Below are 18,281 nucleotides of genomic sequence, written 5' to 3' on the forward strand. Positions count from 1 at the left end.
TCACATTTTGCTGCCTATCACAGGATGCTGCGGAAGTGACGTTGTTGCGTACTGCGCATGCGCGATGCGTTCCAAACACTCGCGCCGTGCGTTCCAACATAGTTTCGGCAATACAGTTCAGCGAAACCATCACATAATGTTACGGAAGTGATGTTACACACAACACAAACACTGGGCCACGTTGTTGCGTACTGCGCATGCGCGATGCGTTCCAAACACTCGCGCCGTGCGTTCCAACATAGTTTCGGCAATACAGTTCAGCGAAACCATCACATAATGTTACGGAAGTGATGTTACACACAACACAAACATTGGGCCGTTCGTTACAACACTAATACTTCCCTTGTTACCTAGTAGGTTTTGCATTGCTGGGACTTGTAGTGCCTATCCTGAGCTACATGCTTCAATGTTCAGTGTCCTCATCCCTATCCCCATGCTTCAATGTTCAGTGTCCTCATCCTTATCCCGAGCTTCAATGTTCAGTGTCCATCCTTATCCCCGTGCTTCAATGTTCAGTGTCCTCATCCCTATCCTCGAGCTTCAATGTTCAGTGTCCTCATCCCTATCCCCATGCTTCAATGTTCAGTGTCCTCATCCTTATCCCCGAGCTTCAATGTTCAGTGTCCATCCTTATCCCCGTGCTTCAATGTTCAGTGTCCTCATCCCTATCCTCGAGCTTCAATGTTCAGTGTCCTCATCCCTATCCCCCTGCTTCAATGTTCAGTGTCCTCATCCTTATCCCCGAGCTTCAATGTTCAGTGTCCTCATCCCTATCCCCATGCTTCAATGTTCAGTGTCCTCATCCTTATCCCCGAGCTTCAACGTTCAGTGTCCATCCTTATCCCCGTGCTTCAATGTTCAGTGTCCTCATCCCTATCCTCGAGCTTCAATGTTCAGTGTCCTCATCCCTATCCCCATGCTTCAATGTTCAGTGTCCTCATCCTTATCCCCGAGCTTCAATGTTCAGTGTCCATCCTTATCCCCGTGCTTCAATGTTCAGTGTCCTCATCCCTATCCGCGAGCTTCAATGTTCAGTGTCCTCATCCTTATCCCTGTGCTTCAATGTTCAGTGTCCTCATCCTTATCCCCCGATCTTCAATGTTCAGTGTCCTCATCCTTATCCCCGTGCTTCAATGTTCAGTGTCCTCATCCTTATCCCCATGCTTCGATGTTCAGTGTCCTCATCGAAGCAGGGGGATAAGGATGAGGACACTGAACATTGAAGCTCGCGGATAGGGATGAGGACACTGAACATTGAAGCAGGGGGATAGGGATGAGGACACTGAACATTGAAGCTCGGGGATAAGGATGAGGACACTGAACATTGAAGCTTGCGGATAGGGATGAGGACACTGAACATTGAAGCTCGGGGATAAGCATGAGGACACTGAACATTGAAGCTCTGGGATAAGGATGAGGACACTGAACATTGAAGCACAGGGATAAGGATGAGGACACTGAACATTGAAGCTCGGGGATAAGCATGAGGACACTGAACATTGAAGCTCGGGGATAAGCATGAGGACACTGAACATTGAAGTTCGGGGATAAGGATGAGGACACTGAACATTGAAGCAGGGGGATAGGGATGAGGACACTGAACATTGAAGCTTGCGGATAGGGATGAGGACACTGAACATTGAATCTCGGGGATAAGCATGAGGACACTGAACATTGAAGCTCGGGGATAAGGATGAGGACACTGAACATTGAAGCACAGGGATAAGGATGAGGACACTGAACATTGAAGCTCGGGGATAAGCATGAGGACACTGAACATTGAAGCTCGGGGATAAGGATGAGGACACTGAACATTGAAGCTCGGGGATAGGGATGAGGACACTGAACATTGAAGCATGGTGATAGGGATGAGGACACTGAACATTGAAGTTCGGGGATAAGGATGAGGACACTGAACATTGAAGCAGGGGGATAGGGATGAGGACACTGAACATTGAAACTCGCGGATAGGGTTGAGGACACTGAACATTGAAGCACGGGGATAAGGATGGACACTGAACATTGAAGCTCGGGGATAAGGATGGACACTGAACATTGAAGCTCGGGGATAAGGATGAGGACACTGAACATTGAAGCATGTAGCTCAGGATAGGCACTACAAGTCCCAGCAATGCAAAACCTACTAGGTAACAAGGGAAGTATTAGTGTGTGTAACGAACGGCCCAGTGTTTGTGTTGTGTGTAACATCACTTCCGTAACATTATGTGATGGTTTCGCTTAACTGTATTGCCGAAACTATGTTGGAACGCATGGCGCGAGTGTTTGGAACGCATCGCGCATGCGCAGTACGCAACAACGTGGATCGCGCATGCGCAGTACGCAACAACGTGGCCCAGTGTTTGTGTTGTGTGTAACATCACTTCCGTAACATTATGTGATGGTTTTGCTGAACTGTATTGCCGAAACTATGTTGGAACGCACGGCGCGAGTGTTTGGAACGCATCGCGCATGCGCAGTACGCAACAACGTCACTTCCGCAGCATCCTGTGATAGGCAGCAAAATGTGACACTACACCGGGTATTTATAATGGCTGCTGTCAGTCATGTGACGCCTGACTGCAGAGGGCAATACCTGCTCCATACTGCCAGGATCCCTCCGCTGGTGGACACCAGTACTGCGGACCAAAGATGACATAATTCCAGCAGGAGACACCTGCTGGTGGATCGCAGTACTGCATGCCACATGATTGATATTACCAGCGGAGGGAACCTTTCCTGACAGTACCCCCCCTCAAAGAAGCGACCTCCGGACGCTCCAACTAGCAGTTGCTGGGGAAAGTCCACTGCGTCAAGCTGGGCTATGGGCAAAGTCACATTAGGTTGGGTAACAGACACTTCAAGCAGGGCAGCAGACAGAACCACATCGGGCCGGGAAGCTGGCACGTCAGGCTGGAAGGCGGGCAGCGGCACGTCAGGCTGGAAGGCGGGCAGCGGCACGTCAGGCTGGAAGGCGGGCAGCGGCACGTCAGGCTGGAAGGCGGGCAGCGGCACGTCAGGCTGGAAGGCAGGTGCATCAGGCTGGACAGCAGGCACATCAGACTGGAAGGCATCGGACTGCAAGGCCGGGACATCAGACTGGAAGGCGTCGGACTGCAAGGCCGGGACATCAGACTGGAAGGCATCGGACTGCAAGGCCGGGACATCAGACTGGAAGGCGTCGGACTGCAAGGCCGGGACATCAGACTGGAAGGTGTCGGACTGCGAGGCCGGGACATCAGACTGGAAGGCGTCGGACTGCGAGGCCGGGACATCAGACTGGAAGGAATCAGACTGCGAGGCCGGGACATCAGACTGGAAAGAATCAGACTGCGAGGCCGGGACATCAGACTGGAAGGCATCGGACTGCAAGGCCGGAACATCAGACTGGAAGGTATCAGACTGCAAGGCCGGGACATCAGACTGGAAGGCCGGGGCATCAGACTGGAAGGCCGGGGCATCAGACTGGAAGGCGTCAGACTGGAAGGCCGGGGCATCAGACTGGAAGGCATCAGACTGGAAGGCCGGGGCATCAGACTGGAAGGCATCAGACTGGAAGGCCGGGGCATCAGACTGGAAGGCATCGGACTGGAAGGCCGGGGCATCAGACTGGAAGGCATCGGACTGCAAGGCCGGAACATCAGACTGGAAGGCATCAGACTGCAAGGCCGGAACATCAGACTGGAAGGCATCAGACTGCAAGGCCGGAACATCAGACTGGAAGGCATCAGACTGCAAGGCCGGAACATCAGACTGGAAGGCATCAGACTGCAAGGCCGGGACATCAGACTGGAAGGCATCAGACTGCAAGGCCGGGACATCAGACTGGAAGGCATCAGACTGCAAGGCCGGGACATCAGACTGGAAGGCATCGGACTGGAAGGCCGGGGCATCAGACTGGAAGGCATCAGACTGCAAGGCCGGAACATCAGACTGGAAGGCATCAGACTGCAAGGCCGGAACATCAGACTGGAAGGCCGGGGCATCAGACTGGAAGGCATCAGACTGGAAGGCCGGGGCATCAGACTGGAAGGCATCAGACTGGAAGGCCGGGACATCAAACTGCAAGACATCAGACTGGAAGGCCGGGACATCAAACTGCAAGACATCAGACTGAAAGGCCGGGACATCAGACTGCAAGACGTCAGACTGGAAGGCCGGGACATCAGACTGCAAGACGTCAGACTGGAAGGCCGGGACATCAGACTGCAAGACGTCAGACTGGAAGGCCGAGACATCGGACTGCAAGACGTCAGACTGGAAGGCCGGGACATCAGACTGCAAGACGTCAGACTGGAAGGCCGGGACATCAGACTGCAAGACGTCAGACTGGAAGGCCGGGACATCAGACTGCAAGACGTCAGACTGGAAGGCCGGGACATCAGACTGCAAGACGTCAGACTGGAAGGCCGGGACATCAGACTGCAAGACGTCAGACTGGAAGGCCGGGACATCAGACTGCAAGACGTCAGACTGGAAGGCCGGGACATCAGACTGCAAGACGTCAGACTGGAAGGCCGGGACATCAGACTGCAAGACGTCAGACTGGAAGGCCGGGACATCAGACTGCAAGACGTCAGACTGGAAGGCCGGGACATCAGACTGCAAGACGTCAGACTGGAAGGCCGGGACATCAGACTGCAAGACGTCAGGCTGGAAGGCGTCTGGCTGGAAGGCCGGGACATCAGACTGCAAGACGTCAGGCTGGAAGGCGTCTGGCTGGAAGGCCGGGACATCAGGCTGGAAGGCGTCTGGCTGGAAGGCCGGGACATCAGGCTGGAAGGCGTCTGGCTGGAAGGCCGGGACATCAGGCTGGAAGGCGTCTGGCTGGAAGGCCGGGACATCAGGCTGGAAGGCGTCTGGCTGGAAGGCCGGGACATCAGGCTGGAAGGCGTCTGGCTGGAAGGCCGGGACATCAGGCTGGAAGGTATCAGACTGCAAGGCCGGAACATCAGACTGGAAGGTATCAGACTGCAAGGCCGGAACATCAGACTGGAAGGTATCAGACTGCAAGGCCGGGACATCAGACTGGAAGGCCGGGGCATCAGACTGGAAGGCATCAGACTGGAAGGCCGGGGCATCAGACTGGAAGGCATCAGACTGGAAGGCCGGGGCATCAGACTGGAAGGCATCAGACTGGAAGGCCGGGGCATCAGACTGGAAGGCATCAGACTGGAAGGCCGGGGCATCAGACTGGAAGGCATCAGACTGGAAGGCCGGGGCATCAGACTGGAAGGCATCAGACTGGAAGGCCGGGGCATCAGACTGGAAGGCATCAGACTGGAAGGCCGGGGCATCAGACTGGAAGGCATCGGACTGGAAGGCCGGGGCATCAGACTGGAAGGCATCGGACTGCAAGGCCGGGGCATCAGACTGGAAGGCATCGGACTGCAAGGCCGGAACATCAGACTGGAAGGCATCAGACTGCAAGGCCGGAACATCAGACTGGAAGGCATCAGACTGCAAGGCCGGGACATCAGACTGGAAGGCATCAGACTGCAAGGCCGGGACATCAGACTGGAAGGCATCGGACTGGAAGGCCGGGGCATCAGACTGGAAGGCATCGGACTGCAAGGCCGGAACATCAGACTGGAAGGCATCAGACTGCAAGGCCGGAACATCAGACTGGAAGGCATCAGACTGCAAGGCCGGAACATCAGACTGGAAGGCATCAGACTGCAAGGCCGGAACATCAGACTGGAAGGCATCAGACTGGAAGGCATCAGACTGGAAGGCCGGGACATCAGACTGGAGGGCATCAGACTGGAAGGCCGGGACATCAGACTGGAGAGCATCAGACTGGAAGGCCGGGACATCAGACTGGAAGGCCGGGACATCAGACTGGAAGGCATCAGACTGGAAGGCCGGGGCATCAGACTGGAAGGCATCAGACTGGAAGGCCGGGACATCAAACTGCAAGACATCAGACTGGAAGGCCAGGACATCAAACTGCAAGACATCAGACTGAAAGGCCGGGACATCAGACTGCAAGACATCAGACTGCAAGACATCAGACTGGAAGGCCGGGACATCAGACTGCAAGACGTCAGACTGGAAGGCCGGGACATCAGACTGCAAGACGTCAGACTGGAAGGCCGAGACATCGGACTGCAAGACGTCAGACTGGAAGGCCGGGACATCAGACTGCAAGACGTCAGACTGGAAGGCCGGGACATCAGACTGCAAGACGTCAGACTGGAAGGCCGGGACATCAGACTGCAAGACGTCAGACTGGAAGGCCGGGACATCAGACTGCAAGACGTCAGACTGGAAGGCCGGGACATCAGACTGCAAGACGTCAGACTGGAAGGCCGGGACATCAGACTGCAAGACGTCAGACTGGAAGGCCGGGACATCAGACTGCAAGACGTCAGACTGGAAGGCCGGGACATCAGACTGCAAGACGTCAGACTGGAAGGCCGGGACATCAGACTGCAAGATGTCAGACTGGAAGGCCGGGACATCAGACTGCAAGACGTCAGACTGGAAGGCCGGACATCAGACTGCAAGACGTCAGACTGGAAGGCCGGGACATCAGACTGCAAGACGTCAGACTGGAAGGCCGGGACATCAGACTGCAAGACGTCAGACTGGAAGGCCGGGACATCAGACTGCAAGACGTCAGACTGGAAGGCCGGGACATCAGACTGCAAGACGTCAGACTGGAAGGCCGGGACATCAGACTGCAAGACGTCAGACTGGAAGGCCGGGACATCAGACTGCAAGACGTCAGACTGGAAGGCCGGGACATCAGACTGCAAGACGTCAGGCTGGAAGGCGTCTGGCTGGAAGGCCGGGACATCAGACTGCAAGGCGTCTGGCTGGAAGGCCGGGACATCAGACTGCAAGACGTCAGACTGGAAGGCCGGGACATCAGACTGCAAGACGTCAGACTGGAAGGCCGGGACATCAGACTGCAAGACGTCAGACTGGAAGGCCGGGACATCAGACTGCAAGACGTCAGACTGGAAGGCCGGGACATCAGACTGCAAGACGTCAGACTGGAAGGCCGGGACATCAGACTGCAAGACTTTAGACTGGAAGGCCGGGACATCAGACTGCAAGACGTCAGACTGGAAGGCCGGGACATCAGACTGCAAGACGTCAGACTGGAAGGCCGGGACATCAGACTGCAAGACGTCAGACTGGAAGGCCGGGACATCAGACTGCAAGACGTCAGACTGGAAGGCCGGGACATCAGACTGCAAGACGTCAGACTGGAAGGCCGGGACATCAGACTGCAAGACGTCAGGCTGGAAGGCGTCTGGCTAGAAGGCCGGGACATCAGGCTGGAAGGCGTCTGGCTGGAAGGCCGGGACATCAGGCTGGAAGGCCGGGACATCAGGCTGGAAGGCGTCTGGCTGGAAGGCCGGGACATCAGGCTGGAAGGCGTCTGGCTGGAAGGCCGGGACATCAGGCTGGAAGGCGTCTGGCTGGAAGGCCGGGACATCAGGCTGGAAGGCGTCTGGCTGGAAGGCCGGGACATCAGGCTGGAAGGCGTCTGGCTGGAAGGCCGGGACATCAGGCTGGAAGGCGTCTGGCTGGAAGGCCGGGACATCAGGCTGGAAGGCGTCAGGCTGGAACTCTGGCTCTGGCACTCCGGGCTGGAGCTCCGGCTCTGGCACTCCGGGCTGGGACAGATTGGTAGGTGTGGAGGCAGGTTGGGTTAATGGTAAGACCATTTTGGTTGGGAAAAACTTTCGTTTTTTCTTTGGCTTAGCCACTGAAGCTCTGTAGGTGACTACAGGACTGTAAATAAGGGGTGCAGCAGACTGGAAAGGAGGATTGTGATATGGCAGAGAAGAGGTACCAGTAGCTGGGGAAAGAACTTGTGGGTTTGTAGACAGCGGAGAGGAAGCAGGTGGGTTGAATGCAGGATAAGTACAGGGAGTAGAGACTGGATAGGAGTATTTGGTTGGGAGCAGCGTGTACTGGGGTGCAACTGAGGCTGACATGGCTGGTGGGGAAACATACTTTTGGGTAGGCTCATACCTGATGGCAGAGGTGGATTGTTTGGCTGGGGCTGATTGCACCATGTCAGACCATGCTGAAAGTATGGGTTGTACAAACTGAAGTTTTAAGCCTCCCTGTCTAACCCAAGACTGAGCAGATACAATGCACTCAGCAATCACCTGTGGGGAACAGGCTGAGTAGTGTTCACAAAAATCAGAAGGATCATCTTCAAAAAGCCATACTAAAGATACAACCTGATTCATATTAAAAGGAGGAGTGAAATCATCACGGCCATCTGGGATACAGGGCAGGGCTAGCTCAGTACAGATCTTTATCAAAGGCTGCACCTCCTCAAACAATGTATAAAACCCTGATCGACCAGGGAGTGAGCCAAACGCATAGCTGCAAACAACTGGTCACTAGACCATTCTTTCAAAACCTGGCGGCAATAATCACCACTCTCAGATGCCAGCAGAGAAAAATAAATGATCTCATCAGCATTCATGTTTGCAACCAAACTAAAGCAAATGGTTCCCCTGTGCAGTCACTTCTGGTCAGGAATGGCCTTGGTATTCTGTCATGAACCAGATGTGACCAGAACTGTGTGACTGCGACAAGTGAACCAGACACAAATAAGTGAAGGTAAATTTATTAAGCAAACGCATATAAATGTGAACACACCACCAATACAAACTAAGTGAACAAACTAACAACCAAACAGTGCAGATAAGCAAGTAAACCAGTATAATGTAACAAAAGGGAGAACCAGAATCGTAGTCAAGCCAGGCCGGGGTCATAAATAGGAGGTAAGCAGAATAGGGGGACAAGGAGAGAGGGAACAGGTACAAGAGGCAGGATACAGGAAACAGGGATCAGGTATCAGGTATCAGGTATCAGGTATCAGGTATCAGGTATCAGGTATCAGGTATCAGGTATCAGGTATCAGGTATCAGGTATCAGGTATCAGGTATCAGGTATCAGGTATCAGGTATCAGGTATCAAACAAGCTGCAGGTCAGGGCTCAAGGACAATACCAAGGCGAAGTGTATATGAACTTGCCGGGTATTTATAATGGCTGCTGTCAGTCATGTGACGCCTGACTGCAGAGGGCAATATCTGCTCCATACTGCCAGGATCCCTCCGCTGGTGGACACCAGTACTGCGGACCAAAGATGACATAATTCCAGCAGGAGACACCTGCTGGTGGATCGCAGTACTGCATGCCACATGATTGATATTACCAGCGGAGGGAACCTTTCCTGACACCCGTCGTACGTGCTGTACGTCATCGGGCTAGCAAACGCCGGACTTTCTGTGTGTCTGTGTGTGGCCAAGTCCGTTCGGTAGAAAGTCCGCCGGACTATCCGCCGAATGGTTTGCCGGACTAAGTACGCCGGACAATTCACTCGTGTGTACGCGGCATAAGAATCAAATGTTGAGTATTCAAGTATCAACCTACTGTAATATACAAAATAAATTGTGATTAGCATTGAGTATAATTATAGGGGTCTGATATGTTGAGTTATATATAAATAAAATATAGACTATCACTTTAAGAATTGGTAATGCACCTTCCTTTACTTTCCCTAGACGTTCTCCTTTCTTTTTTTTTTTTTCAATTCCTGGGAAATGGAAACTGTGAGGACACAGACTACTGATAAGAACCCAGAAAGCTGCTCTGAACTGACCAGATACTGCTGAAATCTATTTTTTTGCCAGTCACAAGATGTATACACCCATTTAACTGTTGCCTTGCTACTAAAGCCGCGTACACACGGGCGGACTGTCTGGCCAACTAAGTCCGTCAGACAATCCGACGGACAGTCCGTCCTACTTTTGAATGAACGGACTTGACCACACACGATGAACAGACAGTCCGCTGAAAGCTTGCGCGATGACGTGTACAGCACGTACGACGGGACTAGAAATACGACGTCCAATACACTGCAATGCAACCTTCGGCCGTGTAAATCCTTTCTGAGCATGCGCCATACTTAGTCCGTCCAACTTGCCTACTCACGAGCGGACTGTCCGCTGAAACCAAAGTTGGACGGACTGTATTACGGAAATTCCGAAAGACTTAGTCCGCCAGACTGTCCACTGAAAAAGTCCGCTGAAGCCCACACACGAGCGGACTGTCCGCTGAAATGTGTTTCAGCGGACTAAGTTGGACAGACAGTCCGCCCGTGTGTACGCGGCCTTAGAAGATTGGACATTGATTGCACTAAACTATACGGTCACACCTATAACACACCTAGACCTTATGCATATTCATAAAATATATATTGTTAAACTTGATATTTTTAAGTCAGAAACACTTTCACTTTTACTCACTTATAGTAGCCGAGAACCGTGTTGTATTTCTCCACTGCAGTGAATAAAAATGCACCTATCTGGATCTACTATCTCATCTGAATGTCTTGTTTTGGAGGATCCCTAACCTGATTTAACAGCATATACAAAAAACTCTAAAACCATCATCCGATTGATAGTGTCTCTAAATAATGTGCACTGTGCAAATTGTAAATCAACATTGGTAGTATAGTCCCATTGGTGATTAAAACATGGATGCAGTGTTTGCATCCACCACCCAGGGGAGAAGTTTAAAAATGCTTACCAGAAGGTAGCATCAATCAGGCATGTGATATCAAAGTGGTGCAATTCCTCCTCCTCAGCTGAGCCACCTCAGGCAACCTCGACCCGGCATGTGAGAATATGGATCAGGATGGCAATGTCCCAGATGGTAAAAAAAAACCTCCTTCCACCACAGAACCATGTTGTAGGTTTATGGTTAACAGCATCCGTAAAAAAAAAAACAACAGAAAGCCTAATGCCCCGTACACACGACCGGACTTTCCGGCAGACTAGGTCCGATCGTGTGTGGGATAGTTCGATCGTTTTTTTTTTTTTAAATCAGACGAACCTAGAAATAGAACATGTTTCAAATATGTCCGACGGACTCAATTCCTATCGGGAAAACTGTTCGTCTGTATGCTGGTCCGACGGACCAAAAATACGACGCAAGGGCAGCTATTAGCTACTGGCTATTGAACTTCCTTTTCTAGACTCGCCGGAGGTCATCATGTTCAAAACTGACGGACTTTCAAAAGAACTTTCGAACGGACTTTGGTCCTTCGGGAAGACCAGACCGTCCGATCTCTTCTGCCGGAAAGTCGGGTCGTGTGTACGCGACATAAGGCTTTACATAAATTCCTAGATGTATTGCATCAAGTAAAAAATGTCACAAAAGCATAAAATGCAATGGCATGGAAAGGACGCGTTTTGTCTACAAAGACTTCAACTGGGGTATGAGTCCACATCCATGCACTGTGCAATAATATACACTCAAAATTCAATAATAAATAAACAAACCTGTATACAACATAATGACATGTGCTCATATTCAACATGGTATCTGCCGTGTTTTCCAAGCCTCAATGTGACCACCAACGGTGATAGGTGATAGGTGCTAAACCACAGCGGGGCCCGGACTGAGCCAAGCCTCAATGTGACCACTAACAATGATAGGTGCTAAACCACTGCGTGGCCCGGACTGAGCCAAGCCTCAGTGTGACCACTAACAATGATAGGTGCTAAACCACTGCGAGGCTTGGATAGAGCCAAGCTCCAAACATCACATTCCGTATTTTCCGCATCATAAGACGCACTTTTTTCCCCCAGAAATATGGGGGAAAATGTCTCTGCGTCTTATGGAGCGAATGCATGCTAGGCACCCCCCCCCCCCCACCGCCACCGCCATAAGAGAGGCAGGAGAGCGGAGGACAGACATCTGAAGCCTCTGTGAGCAGTGCCAGACTCTTCTACCAGCGACTGCAGCGCTCTTCTCCCTCTGTCCTGCGGTAGCTCGTATGTCACTGAACTGGGTCTGTGTGCAAGGTCCCGCCCCCCTAGACGGGCTCATGTGATAATAGATTGAATCAGTGTTCCACCTTTCACAAGAGCCGGTCTAGGGGGGCGGGACCTTGCACACAGACCCGGTGTTCTGGCATATTCAGTCCGGCCATCATATAGCGTCCGCCCCGGACGCTATATGAGCTGAAAGCTGAACGGCGCCTGCGCCGTGAGTGGAGGTGGTAGCCCCACCATCCAAGCGGACATAGGGTTGTGAAAATTAGACGGCCCCTCGCGGGCGAGCTTCGCTCGCCACGCTTCGGGCTCGGCCTCGCTGCACTCGGCTCTTTTTTATTCCTACTCTATGTCCACTTGGATGGTGGGGCTAGAACCTGGACTCAGTGCGCAGGCGCCGTTCATCCTCGGCTATTTTTGGAATCTGTCTGATCGCTATCTGATGGGGGACCTTATATGATAAGACACCGGCTTTGTGACATATGAGCGCCGGAGGACAGAGGGAGGAGAGCGCTTTGTTATCCAGAGGCTGACATTAGTGGGCACAGAGGCTGCAATTGGTGGGCAAAGATGCTTAAGTGGTGGGCACATAGAGACTGCCATGGGCACAGAGGCTGCAATTGGTGGGTACACAGAGGCTGCAGTGGTGGGCACATAGAGGCTGCAATTGGTGGGCACAGAGGCTGCAGTGGTGGGCAAAGAGGCGGCAGTGGTGGGCAAAGAGAGGCTGCATTTATGTGCAATGGTCAGGTTGCATTTATGGCAATGGTCAGGTCGCATTTATGGCAATGGTCAGGCTGCATTTCATGGGTACTGTAAAATATTTTAGTACACCATTTGGTTCAGAATATTTTCTTTCTTGTTTTCCTCCTCTAAAACCTAGGTGCGTCTTATTGTCAGGTGCGTCTTATGGAACGAAAAATACGGTAACTGCGCAGCCACACACAACTTGGTATATGGCGTGTGTTCCAAGCCTCAATGTGGCCACCGAAGATGATAGGCGCTAAACCACAGCGAGGTCCGGATAGAGCCAAGCCTCGATGTGACAACCAATAATCATAGGTGCTAAACCACTGCGAGGCTTGGATAAAGCCAGACAGATAATCGGCCGGAAAAACACATTCCAAGCCTCACTCTGAACACCACTCATCAAAGGCAGATCCTTGGAACGTAAATCGGATTTTAATCCGACCTAGTTAATGATTATACAGAATAAACCAACAGAATATAAAGGAAAAAAAAACTGATAAAATTGAACATTTAAATATATTATGTACCTCGTATATAAGCAGAAAATACCAATATATTATGACAAAAAATGAAATTAAGTGGTATTAATAAAAGTATTAATGTCCCAGCCCAGTTGACATTCATGCCATGTGGCCAATAAGATTTGAGTTCATAAATCCAAAAAGTTTCTAACCGTGATACACCTCTAATACTGGGAACACCCCTACCCCCCACCCCCATGGGGATATATATTATTATATTTAAATGAGAAAATTCACCTCACAATATACTGGAAAAGGGAGAAAATACACAGAGAAAAGGGAGAAGACTCACATCAAAACAAAACAATATATGGAAATTTACCTCACAATATACTGGGAAATGGGAAGAATTTTACCTCACAATATACTGGGGAATTTTACCTCTTATTATACTGGGAAATGGGAGAAATTTGACCTTGCATTAAATTAGGAAACGGCAGAAATTTTACCTTAAATTATACTGATAACTTAGAGATATTTTACCGCACATTATATTGGGAAATATTGAAGAAATATAACCTCACAATATACTAGGAAATGGAAGAAATTTGACCTCATATTATACTGGGAAATGGGAGAAAATTCAACTCACAATTGAATAAGGGAGAAAGTGCATAGAGAAAAGGGAGAAGACTCACCTCGCAATTACAATATCAGAAAATGTACCTCATGGGAAAATAAAGAAATATGACTTCACAATATACTGGGACATTTTATACTGGGGATGGGCGAATTTGACCTCGCATCATACTGGAAAATGATAGAAATTTGACTTCATATTATACTGGGAAATTAGAGAAAATTTATCTCACAATATACTGGAAAAGGAAGAAAATACACAGAGAAAAGGGAGACGACTCACCTCACAATTACAAAACAATATCTGAAAAATTACTTCACAATATACTGGGAAATGGGAGAAATTTTACCTCACATTATACTGGAAAATAGAAGAAATGTAACCTCACAATATACTGGGAAATGGGAAGAATTTTAACTCGCAATATACTGGGGAATTTTACCTCGTATTATACTGGGAAATGGGAGAAATTTGACCTCACATTATACTAGCAAATGGCAGAAATTTTACCTCATATTATACTAGGAAATGGGAGAAATTTTTACCTCACATCATACTGGGAAATGGAAGAAATTTTACCTCACATGATACCAGGAAATGGGAGAAAATTCACCTCACAATATACTGGAAAAGGGAGAAAATACACAGAGAAAAGGGAGAAGACTCACCTCACCATTACAAAACAATATATGAAAATGTACCTCATAATATACTGGGAAATTAGAAGAATTTTACCTCACAACATACTGGGAAATTTGACCTTGTATTATACTGGGAAATGGGAGAAATTTTACCGCACAATATACTGGGAAATGGAAGAAATTTGACCTCATATTATACTGGGAAATGGGAGAACATTCAAATCATAATTGGATAAGGGAGAAAGTGCACAGAGAAAAGGGAGAAGACTCACCTCACAAATTACAATAAAATATCAGAAAACTTACTTCATGATATACTGGGAAATGTGATCAATTTTACCTCACATTATACTGAGAATTTTGAGAAATGTACCCTCACAATATACTGGGAAATGGAAAAAATTTGATCTCACATTATATTGGGAAATAGGAGAAAGTTGACCTCACAATATGCAGGAAAAGGGAGAAGACTAACCTCACAATTACAATAAAATATCAGAAAATTTGCCTCACAATATACTGGGAAATGGAGGAAAATTTACCTCACATTATACTGGGAAATGGAAGGAATTCACCTCACAATATATGAGAAATTGGAGAAATTTGACCTCACATTATGCTGGGAAATGGGAGAAATTTGACCTCACATTATAGTGGGAAATGAGAGAATTTTTACTTCACATTGTACTGGAAAATGGCAGAAATGTTACCTCATATTATACTGGGAAATTGGGAAATTTTATCTCACACTATACTGGAAAATTGTAAAAATGTAACCTCACAATATACTGTGAAATGGGATAAATTCCACCTCACAATATACTGGGAAATGGGAGAAATTTTACCTCACAATATACTGGGAAATGGAAAGAATTTTAACTCACAATATACTGGGAAAATTTACCTCAGATTATACTGGGAATGGGAGAAATTTTACCTCACATCATACAGGGAAATGGAAGAAATTTAACCTCAAAAGATATCGAGAAATGGGAGAAATTTAACCTCACAATATACTGGAAACGTAAGAAAATACACAGAGAAAATGGCGAAGACTTACCTCACAATTACAAAACAATATCTGAAAATTCACCTCATAATATATTGGGAAATGGGGAGAATTTCACCTCACAATATACTGGGAAATTTAACCTCGTATTATACTGGGAAATGGGAGAAATTTGACCTTGCATTCAATTAAGAACTTTTACCCTTATATTGTACTGGGAACTTGGAGAAATATTACCTCATATTATACTGGGAAATGGAAGAAATGTTACCTCACATTATGCTGGCAAATAAGAGAAATTTGACCTCACAATACAGAGACTCACAGTTACAATAAAATATCAGAAAATTTACCTCATGGTATACTGGGAAACGGGAGAAATGTTACCTCACATTATACTGGGAAATGGGAGAAATGTTACCTCACATTATACTGGGAAATGGGAGAAATGTTACCTCACATTATACTGGGAAATGGAAGGAATTCAACCTCACAATATACTGGGAAATGGAAGGAATTCAACCTCACAATATACTGGGAATTGGGAGAAATTTGACCGCAAATTATGCTGGGAAATGGGAGAAATTTGACCTCATAATATCCTGGGAAATGGTAGAAAATTCACCTCACAATATAGAGGTTTAGGAAGAAAATGCACAGAGAAAAGGGAGAAGATTCACCTCATAATTACAATAAAATATCAGAAAATTTACCTCATGATATACTGGGAAATGGGAGAAATTTTACCTCACAATATACTGGGAAATGGGAGAAATTCAACCTCACAATATACTGGGAAATGGGAGAAATTTGACCTAACATTATGCTGGGAAATAGGAGAAATTTGACCTCACAATATACTGGGAAATGGGAGAAATTTTACCTCACAATATACTGGGAAATGGAAAGAATTTTAACTCACAATATACTGGGAAATTTTACTTTGGGTTATACTGGGAATGGGAGAAATTTTACCTCACATTATACAGGGAAATGGAAGAAATTTAACCTCAAAAGATACTGGGAAATGAGAGAAATTTTACCTCATATAATACTGGTAATGGGAGAAAATTTACCTCACAATATACTGGAAAAGTTGGGGGCGGCACAGTGGTGTAGTGGTTAGTACTCTTGCCTAGCAGTAAGAAGGGTCGCTGGTTCAAATTCCAACCACGACACTACCTGCCTGGAGTTGGCATGTTCTCCCTGTGCCCACATGGGCCTCCCCCGGGCACCCCGGCCTCCCCCCACACCCCAAAGATATGCCGGTAGGTTAATTGGCTTCTGTCCAAAATTGGCTCTAGTATATGAATGGGGACCTTGGACTGTGGGCTCCTTGAGGGTAGGGACCAATGTGAGTGGGCCATGTACAGGGATAGGGACAATTGTAGACACCCATTCAGGTTTATTCAACCTTACTAACTATGTAAGTAAGAAAATACACTGAGAAAATGGCGAAGACTCACCTCACAATTACAAAACAATATTTGAAAATTTACCTCATAACATATTGGGAAATGGGAAGAATTTCACCTCACAATATACTGGGAAATTTTACCTCATATTATACTGGGAAATGGGAGAAATTTGACCTTGCATTCAATTAGGAAATGGTAGAAATGTGACCCTTATATTATACTAGGAACTTGGAGAAATCTTACCTCACATTATACTGGGAAATGGAAGAAATTATACCTGACAATATACTGGGAAATGGAAAGAATTTGAACTCACGATATACTGGGATATGTTATCTCGGATAATGGGAGAAATGTGACCTCATATTATACTGGGAAATGGGAGAAAATCCACCTTACAATATACTGGGAAATGGAAGGAATTCAATCTCACAATATACTCGGAAATGGGAGAAATTTGACCTCAGATTATGCTGGCAAATAAGAGAAATTTGACCTCACAATACAGAGACTTACCTCACAGTTACAATAAAATATCAGAAAATTTACCTCATGGTATACTGGGAAATGGGAGAAATGTTACCTCACATTATACTGGGAAATGGAATGAATTCAACCTCACAATATAATGGGAAATGGGAGAAATTTGACCTCATAATATCCTGGGAAATGGGAGAAAATTCACATCACAATATAGAGGATTAGGAAGAAAATGCACAGAGAAAAGGGAGAAGACTCACCTCATAATTACAATAAAATATCAGAAAATTTACCTCATGATATACTGGGAAATGGGAGCAATTTTACCTCAAAATATACTGGGAATTGGGAGGAATTTGACCTAACATTATTCTGGGAAAATAGGAGAAACTTGACCTCACAAAGTACTGGAAAATGGGAGAAACTTGACCTCACATTATATTGGGAAATGGGAGAAATGTGACCTCACAATATACCGCAGTATAGCCGAAAATTGACCTCATGTTATACTGGAAAATGGGGGGAATTTTATATCACAATATACTGGGAATTTGAAGAAATATAACCTCACAATATACTGGGAAATGGGAGAAATTCAACCTCACAATCTACTAGGAATGGGAGAAATTTCACCTCACATTATACAGAGAAAAAGGAGAAATTTGACCTCACAATTTACTAGAAAAAGGGAAGAATTTGACCTCACAATATACTGGGAAATAGGAAGAATTTGACCTCACATTATACTGAGAAATGGCAGACATTTTAGCTCATATTATACTGGGAAATGGAAGAAATTTAATCTCACAATAAACTGGGAAATGGAAGAAATTCAACCTCACAATATAATGGGAAATGGAAGAAATTTGACCTAATATTATACTGGGAAATGGGAGAAAATTCACCTCACAATATACTGGAAAATAAAGAAAATACAGAGATAAAGGGGAGAAGACTCACCTCAAAATTAGAAAACAATATCTGAAAATGTACCTCATAATATACTAGGAAATGGGAAGAATTGTATCTCACATTATACTGGGAAATAATACCTTGTATTATCCT

This window comes from Lithobates pipiens, unplaced genomic scaffold, assembly GCF_037356315.1.
Source record: "Lithobates pipiens isolate NorthernLeopardFrog02 unplaced genomic scaffold, aLitPip1_a1.2 Scaffold_28, whole genome shotgun sequence".
NCBI classification, from domain to species: domain Eukaryota; kingdom Metazoa; phylum Chordata; class Amphibia; order Anura; family Ranidae; genus Lithobates; species Lithobates pipiens.